General features: G+C 35.3%; 1 protein-coding gene across 1 annotated transcript in view; it reads left to right on the top strand.

Moving 5' to 3' along the window:
- Positions 1–3,387: 3,387 nt before the first annotated feature.
- Positions 3,388–13,403, top strand: part of LOC113519708 (high affinity copper uptake protein 1) — a 33,902-nt gene continuing 23,886 nt past the window's right edge. The window contains exon 1 of the mRNA XM_026904884.2: positions 3,388–3,610. The gene's annotated coding sequence lies outside the window, so the exon portion shown is untranslated. The remainder of the gene's footprint in view (positions 3,611–13,403) is intronic.

The raw sequence follows: 13,403 nt of genomic DNA on the forward strand, positions 1-13,403 counted from the left end.
CACTGTCAGAGTAATTAATCTTTTAAAGGTTGCTAATTCATTCGCCTCCACCTGTATAGAAGTAAGCAATCAACATTTATCCTCACTGTATGTATCTAATCAATATTAAAGTTGTAGAATGTGGCCAATAAAGATTTTCCTTATGAGAATACATTTTCACTAGAAGCCGGTTTATGGCTATTCAATAAATGTATAATACTCCTCGATGGAGACCTCCTAGAATATTCTACGCTTTCTGCATAACAAGATTTCTCAATCGATTAAATACTGAAATTATTATTTGGAGTGGAGACAGTGCCAACGTGGTTGTATTTCATTTTGAAGACTCAGTTGTGAGGCAATACATTTTCATCATCATCATCGTATCAGCCTTTAACTGTCCACTGCTGAACATAAGCCTCCCCCTTAGGGGATTTTGCCAGTAGTTGCCACGCTTGGCAGGCGGATTGGCAACCCGCCTGCCAAGCGTGACAAGTTAGACGGGGGAATAACAAATAAAAAAAATGGGGATTAGTTTTTTTTACACAACTTAGAATGGCAAACAAGCTGCCGGCCCACCTGATGGAAACTGGTAACCGTCGCCTATAGACATGAGCAGTACCATGGACATAACAGAGTATACTGTTTCGCCCATAATACCCCCCATGCGTTGCCATTCCTGAGCACTCAGGAATGGCAACTATATACTATAATATACTATATATATATATACAATGCTATATACTCGTAAGTGGATTATTATTGTAATATTATATTATTGTTTAGCTTTACATGGTTGCTTCTTTTTTTTTAATGGATGATAATGGAATGGTAGCCCCGCCCGCGCTAACGGTACTGGCGGGGCACCAGTGAAGGATGACAGGTAAGGATGAAAAAGTAGGTCAGTTAGCCCATCGTGACGAATTCTACTAGAATTAAACACGACGGTTTCTAGGGAGAACCGCGTGGGGGGAAGACATTGTTAGTAATGGGTCAATTAGACCCCATTACTAACAATGTCTTCCCCCCCACACGGTCACATTGTAAATCTAAACAATAACGTCCTACGGTTGACCAGGATGTGACTAGGTTGTTATTTCGTTAATAACACTAAACAAGGAACGTGGTTTTTTTTTTACAACACAGGGGGCAAACAAGCATGCGACTCACCAAGGTAAGTGACTACCGCCGCCCATGATCACCCACTACACCAGCGGCATTGCAGGTGTGCTGCCGGCCTTTTAAAAAGAAATATACTTTTTTTGAAGGTTATGTTGTCGTATCGGTTCGGAAATACTGCTGCTGGAAGTTGATTCCAAAGAATGGTTGTGCGTGGAAGAAAGTGCTTTGAAAACCGCACGGTGGAAGACCGCCACTCGTCCAGATGGTTGGGATGAAACTTAGTTAGGTTAGTAGCAATAACATGTAAGTGTTTTGGAGCTTTTCAGTGAGGACGTTTTGCTGCTGACGAGATGCTGACTATGTCGCAACATTAGATTCTGCAATCTCAACATTCAACTGCAGTCAAAAAGTCCCAAAAAAAGTTATTCAAAAATTTAAAATAAAAATTGAATTTCTCAAAATTTCTCTATTGATCAACACTTGCTTCGTATCTCCTAATAGCTCGTAAGGCCGTTGACATACCCACCGTTATATGTAGGCCGCGTGCACTGGTTTGGTGGCCGAGGACAAAACTATCCACCACCGCCGCCAAACTAAAAAGCTTTCAGAGACTGTTTTGCTCTTCTGTTAGCGGTTGCATGAAAACAGCTCCTACAACAGCAATAGTGTTGGCCCTCAACATAACACCCCTAGACCTGCACATAAAGCTTAGTCTAATGTATCTGGATCTATGGGGTAAAAATCACTACAGTCCCCACAATTCTATTCTGAACCAGGCAATCGAATATCAACCTTTGGTGGGGGGAAAGGGATTGTTAGCAATGGAGTTCGACATTGCTAGCAATATGCCCTATCAGGTCGACCTCCACGTGGTTCCCCCTGGAAACCATCGTGAACAATTCTTGTTGAATTCGTCACGATGGGCTAACTGACCTGCTTCATCCTCACCTATCAACCTTCACTGGTGCCCCGCCGATGTATACCAATAGCGCGGGTGGGGTTACCATTCCATTGTCACCCATTTAAAAAAAAAATATCAACCTTTGATTACGGCTCTGTGTGACAGGACTCATAATCATTACATGTAAAATATTGATTTACAATGTCATTACTACAGATTAAATACATTGACATATTATTGAACAATTTTCCATCTAACTCTGTCGCATTATTAGTTAAATAATTGTAAAAATTACATTATTTGATCGGCTTCCTAGTTATAAATTGTATTGTCATTCAACTGAGATCGTGTGAATTTGAATGCTGCGCGCGCGCCGATTTTTTGCCTATACGCGAATATTTCAGCGCATCACATCAATATGCGCAGCCGCATGCGCAATGTACTATTCAATAATAATTATTAAAAACTTATATGTAGAATAGAATAGAATAGAAAATCATTTATTCAAATAAACTTACATTGAAGCACTTTTGAATAGTCATTACATTTCTTTTAATCTACCGCTCGTTCGGAAAGCTGTCTCATCACAAGAAGAACGAGCAAGAAACTTGCGTGTTGCTCTTTTAAATAATTTTATTATTACTTACTTACTATGTATTTTCTGTAATACGATTTTTTTAAAATACTTGGATATTCATTTTGATCTGGGTGTTCTGTTTCAATAGAACTTAATGAAAATGTAAACAAATGAATAATACGCTGCTGATGTCCAATAGTAGGGGTACAAATAAAAAATAAGCGAGTTTTTTTCGACGTAAGAGGGAGACTGTACAAAAGTCGATTTCTTGGGTACCTATGTCCCATTCGTGTTTCTACCGTGAAGCAGTTGTGTTTGCATGGCTGTGTTTCGGTTTGAAGAGTGGGATATGGCGTGAATTTACAGGGTACAGAGGACACCACCTGAGTCCTCAGGAATGGCAACGCATAGGAGGTATCATGGGCGAAACAGTATACTCTGTTATGTCCATGGTATTGCCCATATCTATAAGCAACGGTTACCACTTTCCATCAGGTGGGCCGTCAGCTTGTTTGCCATTCTAAGTTGTATAAAAAAAAAGTTCTTAACCAATAGCACAAACGTGATTACCATTAAATAAAGATATTTATTACTATACAGCGTGTTCTATAAACGCTACATACGAGTACATTTATATACAGTGTGTCCAAAAATTATGGTCAAAAGCATACTATAATATATCAATTTTTCGCTACGTTATGCATAATAATGACAAACATAATGATTCTTTTCCTCTAAAGCCGACACCAGAGCTAATGTCGCAATCATTGTCTGGTGCTGGTGAGCGGTCGACCGCTAGGCGTACCCGGCTACGCTAAGCGTCACAGCTACTTATTACAGTGTACCTTTTCACTTGGCATTTGCTTCATAATATTCATACGTTTCGCGCTCGCGGTGAGGCGAGCACGCGTCGCGTTCTTTATCGTAAGCGAAACGAAATTTATTACAGCGAGTGTACTTTGAAAATACATTGAAAAATTTCACAGTTATAATTTTCAAGATCTGATTTATTTCATTTTGAATATTTTAAGGTAAGATTTTTTTTTATTTATTTATAATTGTTAATATAATTAATAAATTAAAGTTGTTATGATCGTGCGCCCTTGTGTAAATATCATTTTGAAATGTGAACGCAATAAACAAGGTTTTTGAAGGCCATCAAATGTTTTATCCATTAAAATATGTGTATTTATTTACAATAGCTATCAGTTTATCTATCGGTCTGTCAAATGCAAACAATATATCGCCGGGAGTGTTTAATATTTAGAATGCGCGTTTATGGTACATACATATATTGTTGTAATATTTATTTGTTTAAATTAAATTTTCGTCTAGAAATAGAAATCTATTTTTATATATATATATATATTATTTTAAAGGCTTTTCATTTTTTATACCTTCTTCAGGTATATCAGTCCTATTGTACCCTGAACTGGTTTCTCAAACAAAACTTTATCTACTTTCCGTAGACGCGGAAAGAGAAGAATTAATGGGCATCAATTAATTTACAGAGATGTTCAAAAATTTATTTTATTAAAATAACAATCGTTACTGTACTAAAATTAGTATACAGAAAATAAATATTATTTATTTAATGTAGTTTTAAAAAAATAAATTTTTAACAAACAATAAATAAATATGTATATAATTTGTAAACATTCATCTTTATAGCTATTAGTTAAAAAGCAAACAAAAAACATGAAAAAAGTCGTATCACCGACGAAAAATATAAATAGCTCAATTCTGACTCAAAATATAAGGTATAAATACCTATAGAAATTGCATTAAAATGCATCAAACAAACAAATGGCCAATAACTTTAATATTACCCACTACAGTAGGCAATAATACTGAATGGGTAACTACTTTTGCTGTGTTTTCTTTAAATATTAACAACGACAACAATTTGTTTTTATATTATATGTATTTATGTAAGTTTTTATTTATTTATGTATTAATGTTATATTATTATTCATGTACTTTTATTATTTACATATGTAGGTGTATAGAGCTGTTTTTATTGTATTATATATTCAATTTTTTTACTGCGAATTATTTAGTTTATCTTTAATTGTACGGTTATTACCCTTATACATTCTACAGTTTTCTTTCAGCTTCTCAAAGGTTGACTGTAAGAGATCCCTTTATGGGACAAGTCCGCCATTGTATATTAAATCATTTATCAGTATTCAATGTGAATTATGTAAAGATTTTACAATACAATACAATTATATCTAACTACCTATAATAACAATTTATTTATTATACGATTTCTTTTCGCATTAATGCTACAGCTACATTCCTACGGCTTTATTCATGTCGACTTAAAAATAGTACCATAAAATAATCTAGAATTGGTTCCTCAACCAACCAAATTATAATAAATAGTACATTTTTTTTATTTATGCGTCTTCAAACTAAGTCCTTTACGAGATAAGCAGAGAGAATCGACTGTCAAGGGGTCCTTGCTTATGAATTATAAAATTTTGTGACTTTTGACTCTTCCCTTAGACAGGATATAAGGTTTATTGTAAATAAATAAATAAGTAAATAAAAAAAAATATACTCTAACTGATCTTAAATGAATGAATTAATGAGTATACTTTATTTGTATTATACAATATAGAAAATAAGTAAGACAATTAACAAATATAACGATACAATTGTATAAGTACAGTGAGGCAGTCTTATTACTGAGAGCAATCTTTTCAAGACAACCTTAAGGTAATGGACTAATTGTTGTACAAGTAGGGATGATACTTGACGGGGCAGTCTAGGTCCCCGTCAGTAGACATTACCACCTTTTCCATTTATGTATACCTGTTTTGGCATCTATTTTTATTTATATTCGGATACATTTTTAATCTTGTAACCACAAAGTTCTACCAATCGCCTGCCCTAACGGACATCTGGGGGTACAGCTCAGAATACTCAGACCTGAATCAATTTGGAAAAGTTCGTTTTCTAATTTGATCCGATCAAGAATCGAATCTGTGACCTCATTACACAAAATAATGTGCTTATCACTACTCCACAAGGTCGTCGATTTATTATCAGTTTTCTATATGAGTTCGTTTAAAATCTTTCTTACTAGAAATTATATTAAAATGCAACTTTATGGTGTCTATACATAGAAGATATTTAAGAAAAATTGATGTTTAATTTAGAAATCAAAATAATATGTTTAGAAATTTTAACCGTTTTTTTTTTGTCAGAATGTTTGTTCAGGTATTACGTTAAAACTACTGCACCGAATTAGATGCGGTTTTCATTGTTGTATTCCTAAAGATCTTAACTGGTTTATGTTTTAATACGCCAGTTTGAAGTGATCTATTCCATTGGTTATCCTACTTTTGAAATTCACACGAAGTAACGGACATGAAACTAATAATTAATATATAAAAATAAAATATTTTCCTCTAAAAATCGGCTACTAAAACAAACCAGCCGTCAAATATTGATAGTCAAACCGCAAAGCGTGTTTTTTTTTTAACTAAACAAACTTTAGTAACGTGGGAAAACCTAATGAATTGAACGCGTGACCTCTACACTGCGACGTACAAATGCGCTTGCGCAGCGCGCGTAACATTACGCATTACGCCCACTTACATAACATACGCAACTTGCGGCATGATCCAAAACAGATGTGGGGATATCCCGCCTTACATTGACAACCCATTAAGAGTATTTATACAAAAACTTGTCGAAATTATCCGTAAATTTTCCAAAAACTATAATTTTTCGATACTTTAGTTTGATTTGAACAAGAACTTACGTTATACTCTGCAAATTTAAAAGCTGCTTTAGCCAGAACAACTGATTTTACAAACATTATAGCCAATATATGTGATGATGATGTAAGGATTTCAAACAAACTCCGTACATCCAAATCTGTTCAGGCATTTAGAAGTTATGGGGGAATAAAGAAATTCATACACATGTGTACCCTATATTCTTATCTTGTATAGGTGTATAAATATTTCTCTGATGCTAGAATGTAAAGATGGATTCCCTGATAGTAGTATTTGAACGCCAACTTGACTTTGTCCTCCGGATAACTTCGTTCGCTTGTTGTTTTAAATTAATATAAGTGGCAGCGAGGATCTGCGCTTGAAACTCAGCGCCATATAGGTACATCTCGCTTTAGGTGAGCATATGTAGCAACAGCTAAGGCGGCTCCAGCAATTAGCAAAATTAATTGTTTTTTTTTTTTCTTTTTATTGTGATTTTTTTTTACTTTTATTAGTGGTAATAAATATTATCTATCTATCTCTCTACATCAAGAGTAGACAAAAACGTAATAATATATAAAAAAAAATTGTAAATAATCAAGAGAACCGGTTATTACCTTATAAACCGGTTTCAACGAATACCGAATAAAACCGGTTCCATGGCCTAATCAAAACTTGAAATAAAACTAATCTATAGTTAATTAAGCAACCGACAAAAACAAAGAAAGATGTATTGATTAAATTCTCTAGATAAAGTTTTTTAAAAAATTTGTGCAACTAGTTTATTTGGCGACATCTAATCGCAATTTTTTTAAAGATTAAATTGTTTTTTTTTTTATTTTCATTATTATAATATTTAAGAAGATCCCTATCTACACGTATACATTTTATGGAAAATATCCTTATAACCTTTTGTACCAGACATTTTTTGTAATGTGGCTAATAAAGGATAAATAACACCCCCAGGTGTAACTATTCAGTACCAAATGTGTTTGGACTGTCTTCGTAAATATACGAAGGCCCGCTAACGCACGTTACAAATATAAGCAAATACCAATAATGTAAATTGTTACTTTAATTTTCAATATTAACTGGCCTGCGAAGACCTTATAAAGGAACGATATAATGTATAGTCCATGCTCTACACCACAGTTAATATGCCAGATTTGACAATAATTAGTCAATCAGGATGATGAAGGACAAAGTTTCCAGAATTTATATTTTCCTAGAATATGCCAATAGAAGCATTGTACTTTCATTTTTTAATTAACAACACATTGCAAACTGAACTAAATCTCATCGAAGTGCAAACGAACACGGAACCATCTCCTTCGGGGTCAGACGGTTAATCGTTGAACTGGTTCTACCCGATCAAACCAGACCAGGTAAAATTAATAGTATTTAGAACAACAAAATACATTAAAAGAAATACAAATATTTTATAATACTTTTATTTAATAAACAATGTTAATACTAAACTCTCCTTTTTTAATATAAATCAAAAACTAGGTAGCAACAAAGCCACGGAGTAAATGCTTCTATTGGTATATTGTTAAAGATAACAGACGTAAACGGATTTTCAACCGAGTTCAAAAGGATTAAGGTTCTCAATTCGGTTTTTTTTTGATGGGTGAAAATGGTATGGTAACCCCGCCTGCGCTTACGGGACACGCTGGCGGAGCACCAGTGAAGGGTGATAGATGAGAATGAAAACAGGCCAGTTAGCCCATCATGATGAATTCATGAGGAATTAACCATGATAGTTTCTAGGGGGAACCGCGAGGAGGTCGACCTGGTTGGGTATATTGCTAGCAATGGGATTCTCAGTCTCCATTACTAACAATCCCTTTCCCCCCTCTCAATTCCGTTAAATTTTTGTTTATGTTTATTGCCACATAACTCCGTCAGTTGTAAACCGATTTGAAAAATTCTTTTTGTATCTGAAAGGATATATTTACAGACTGATCCCATATAAATTGTATCAGAATCACTTCTGTACTATAGTTTTTAAATCAACATTAGAAGTCGGTTTCTTTTTTTTTTTTTTTTTTTTTTTTTTTTGAGACAAAATCTTAATTATATCTAATACAATGCATTACAAAAGTAACATCAAATGCGTACAGCTCAGAAATTGTATGATCTATACAATTTCTGAATAGTATACAGTGTAGCGAACCAAATAATTGTACAGTGCACGAATCGTGATCTCCAACATCCAGCCCGCCATGCGTGACTTCGCCAGTGCCAAAGCTACATTCCGTTAAATTCCAATTCTAGTAACTACCTTATTTAGATTATAATAGTTTTAAACATGCAGTTTTGGAAGTTTAATATTCCTTATTTCTATATGAAAGAGTCATCATCACATCAGCCTTTAACTGTCCACTGCTGGACCTAAACCTCCCACATAAACTGCCATAAGAAACGGTCTCGAGCCACCTACATCTACTGATTCCTTGCAATGCAATTAGATTGTCGCTTCATGTTGTGAGGGTGTCGGTGGGGAGAAAGGGATTGGAGTATTATTTTACTACACAGCTACACGCGGTTCCCCTTAGAAACCATCATGATTAATTATAATAATAATACTAAATGCCCAGCCAGCATAGGCTGATAGTGCAGACGGCGTTACCATTTCATTCATACTCAATAAAAAAAAGTGAGAGCCGGTTTTGACTATGCGTTATGCTATAACTATCCCCCAGTTAGTTAGGGAGTAATAGAATTTTGTCAAACAGACATGGCCGCAACTAGGAGAAAAGGGGGCATTGAGGGGCAATGCACTACCATAAAAAGCCCAATGCCTTACCTTAAAATGGAAAGCCCCAAGAAAATTAGACAGATTCACTTTTTTGAATTTATTTAATTATGGCTTCTGCCTTATCAAAAACTTCTTTTGCCCTACCTTAAACTTAGGTCTAGCTACTGCCCTGTAAATAGGTAATGGATAGACGTCTTTAGTATGCAAGAGATGATGCGTCATTCATTACATTGCTGATTGAGATGACGTGTCTACAAGTATTTGAGAATGCCACGACCTCCTATCTCCGCCCTTGACCGACTTGGTCTCTATCTCTTCTTGAACCTGTTGCATGATTCTCAAATTAGGATAGTCCATTTAACAAAACGATCCAGAACAACAAAGATCTTTATTAAACAGGCTTTAGGAGAAAAACTGCCAGTTTGTTAGTAGTTACAGTCATACGTGTGTCTACCAATCGACTTAAATGTTATAGTTAAATAAAAATAAATAAATAAAATATCTTCTCAATTGAAAACACCGATACGTATTCATGAACTATGAATTTTACAAAACACGCAGTCTCAACAAAGACAAACAAATGTTTTAACTGTTCAAAAGATCTTTATCCCACGAATTTCACGGCGGATTTCCTTGTTTGACAATAACAACAGATATATGAGTAAACGTGTCTAGATCGCGCGAACCGGTTCACGACCAGAATGGCGGCGGTTATCTGCGCATGCGCACGCCGACCGCTGATAATGTTGCATTGCATTCTGAACAAACCTACGCCCAGAGACTGCACTGTACCTAAAAATAAATTAGGTCTTCTATTCGACTATCTTTACTGTTACTTTGTACAGTTGTGAAGCTATAATGTGGAACAAGGTCTACGTACCAGAATGGATATAATATATCCATTCTATACAGAATAATACGGGGATTTTGTACAAAAATCAATTGCTTGGGTATCTCTATCCCATTCGTGTTTCAACCGTGAAGCAGTTGTGTTTGCATGGCTGTGTTTTGGTGTAAAGGGTGGGATATGGCGTGAATTTACAGGGTACAGAGGAATAACACCTGCGTCCTCAGAAATGGCAACGCATGCGAGTTATCATGAGCGAAACAGTATACTCTGTTATGTCCATGGTACTGCTCATGTCTATAGGCGACGGTTACCACTTTTCATCAGGTGGGCCGTCAGCTTGTTTGCCATTCTAAGTTGTATAAAAAAAAAATACGAGAATCGAATTCGATCTATGGTAAATATCGCCACGGATCAGTGTTTGTTGTGTTCTCACTTAAGTAGGCACCAGGAAATCTATATAGACTTCCTCGTTTACGTAATAAATGTAAAAGTGAGCCTATCTCCTTTCCTATGACTTTCCCTGTTATGTAATGATGTCCCAGCATGGATTAGGCCACCCCATCCTTCTCTATGGGTGTCGTAAGAGGCGACTGAGGGAACTTAATGGATTTAAAACATCACCAAGGCTTAATTGCGATATATTTTGTTAATGGATGATAATGAAATAGTAACCCCGCCTGCACTATCGGTATACACTGGCGGGGCACCAGTGAGCGATGACATGTGAGGATGGAAGTAGGTTAGTGGCCCATCGTGATGAATGCAAGATGTATTAATCACAATGGTTTCCAGTGGGAACCGCATGGAGGTCGACCTGACAGGGCTTGCTAGCAATTGGGACATTAGTCCACATTACTAACAATCCTTTTCCCCCCGCTTAATTTCAGTTGCCAGTCCGCCTGATAAACGTGGCAACTACTGACACTCCCCCCTCCACCCAGTATAGGGAGGCCTATGTCCAGCAGTGGGCAATTAATGTCTGATATGATAATGTTTGGCCGCATGGTTCCAGCATAGAATGGGCCACCCCTTCCTTTCCCGTGGGTGTCGTAAGAGGCCACTAAGGGAGGGTAAGGTACGGGCAGCAGCGTCCCTCTTAAAACATCTCCAAAGCCTAACTGCGGTTGCCAATCCGCCTGCCAAATGTGGCAACTACTGGCAGACCCCTCAAAGGACAAACAGATAAAGGCTAATAGGATAAGTAACTCTGCTATACTCCGTCTACCTGTATTTAAAAATGCATCTATTTTGACTCAGCATCACAGCATCTCTGCAGATAAATATAAAAACAGCGTATGTTTACTTGTGTACGCATATTAAGTTCAAAACCAATGATAACACCGTTAGTCACAGATACGGTACGCTGGCCATAACAAAGTGCGTGATAACAATACCGTGATTTGGTGTGAAAATAGTAATAGTAATAAATAGTAATAAACTTTATTAACAAATACAGGGTTACACAGTTACACGTTTTTTGCCCTAGCTTACAAATTAGGGTAACCTGTGCCTTGTAAGCCAGTTCCTTCCAACACACAAGAACTAATACTTTGTATTTGTAGATGCAGAACTAACAATATTAAGCTACAAACATAATAAACATGATGATAAATAAGGAAAAAAAAAGAAAATATTGTTTAACTAGAAGAATACAGTTGATTAAATTTTTGAATCTGTAACGTTGAGTGTATGGTGTGTGAGAAGGTGAACAGTGTATGTGTGTGTATGTTTAAAGTGAGAGGAAGAGTGCTATTAATGTGTATACTACTTTGTTTGTTTTTATGCTTCAGTAATATTCAAAATGGTACAATATATTATATTATAATATCTTATATATAAGACTAGCTGACTCGGTAAACGTTGTTTTACCATATACATTATTTCTAGAACTATACACGAAAATATATCGTACTACAATTATTATATTCGATTGTCACCTTGCAAATCTATTACGTCATATAAACATTGCGATTAAACAGGGGTTGATCGTAAAAGCGTGAAAATTTGGATTTGTATGTATTTTTTAATGCCAAATCATAATAAAAGAAAAATAAAATAAATTGTCAAAAAATAAAATAATATATTTAGGGGTAGGTCACCCTTATCATTGACGGGTATGAAAAATAGATGTTGGCCGATTCTCAGACCTACCCAATGCACACGAAAAATTTCATAAAAATCGGTCAAGCCGTTTCGAAGGAGTTTGGTAACAAACACCGCGACACGAGAATTTTATATATTAGACATACACTCTATCTATCTATCCTCTTTAAGAGCTGCGCTCTTGTCGGTGGAGCTCTTGCCACTCACTACGATTTTCAGCGAGTCTTTTCACCTTTTGATATGACCAACTCCTTCCTTGATCTACCTGATGTAACTATGCCTTGGTCTCCCTGTTCCCCTCCTTCCTTCTATCTTACCTTCTATTATAATATTCATAAGTTCGTCGTGTCGTATCAAGTGTCCCAAAATTTTTTCCCCTTCTGTCCTCAGTAGTTCTTATAATTTGTCTCTTTTCCTTAACCCTAAGCAGGACCTCCTCGTTACTAGTTCGATCTCTCCAGCAAATTTTCTCCAACCTTCTCATATATACATTGCTCAAATATTTTTCAGTCTTGTCGTTGTTGATTTATTTTTTATGATACGTAACTTTAAAAAACAAACAATCACCTCATTCGCCGCGACTATTAAAGAGCCTAAATAAAAGCAATATAAAACACATGCATGTATGTTTATGTATGTATGTCTATATGTATGTATGTGTGTAAATATATAATGGTATATACATAAGTCTATATAATAAGTAGGGATATATATTTACATTATTACATGTATCACATCTCTATATTTTAGAAATAATACAACTGCATCGTGCCTCCCACCAAATTGTTTATAATTATTCCTCTCCATCCAAAGGTTGCGTGGAAGAGATCGCCCTCAGCAATAAGGTCGCCCATTGTTTTCTCATTGTGATTATTTCTTGTAATTGTTTGTATCTATAATAAGTTTACTATTGTAATCTTCTGGAGGAAACAATAAAGAGTATCTATTTATTTATACATGATATACGAATGAAATACTCGTAAAAGAAGAAAAATAAGAATTGAAAACAAAATAAATATAGATATAAATTTAAAAAAGGAAGAATTAATTAATTAAATTACGTATGCAATTATTTAATATTTCAAAGTAATGCAGTATACAAACGAAAATAAAAAGAAAAATAAATAAATAAAGAACATGTACATGTAGAGAACATAGTAGTTATTTATTTATTTTACATCAAGCAAGTAAATATACATACATGTTTAGTAAGTATTATGTATTATATCAAATATAAGAAATAAACACAAGGTCGTCAACGTTTGAATTGTCGATATATCATATTTCAGCCAGTGTCGAGCCTTAAGTCCCACGTTGCCCGTCCACCCGAGCGGTCACCGTCGCTGTTGTGTTGTAACAGTGACCATTTCATAACCGAC

Source organism: Galleria mellonella, unplaced genomic scaffold (assembly GCF_026898425.1).
Source record: "Galleria mellonella isolate WM207_F2 unplaced genomic scaffold, CSIRO_AGI_GalMel_v1 utg65, whole genome shotgun sequence".
Taxonomy (NCBI): domain Eukaryota; kingdom Metazoa; phylum Arthropoda; class Insecta; order Lepidoptera; family Pyralidae; genus Galleria; species Galleria mellonella.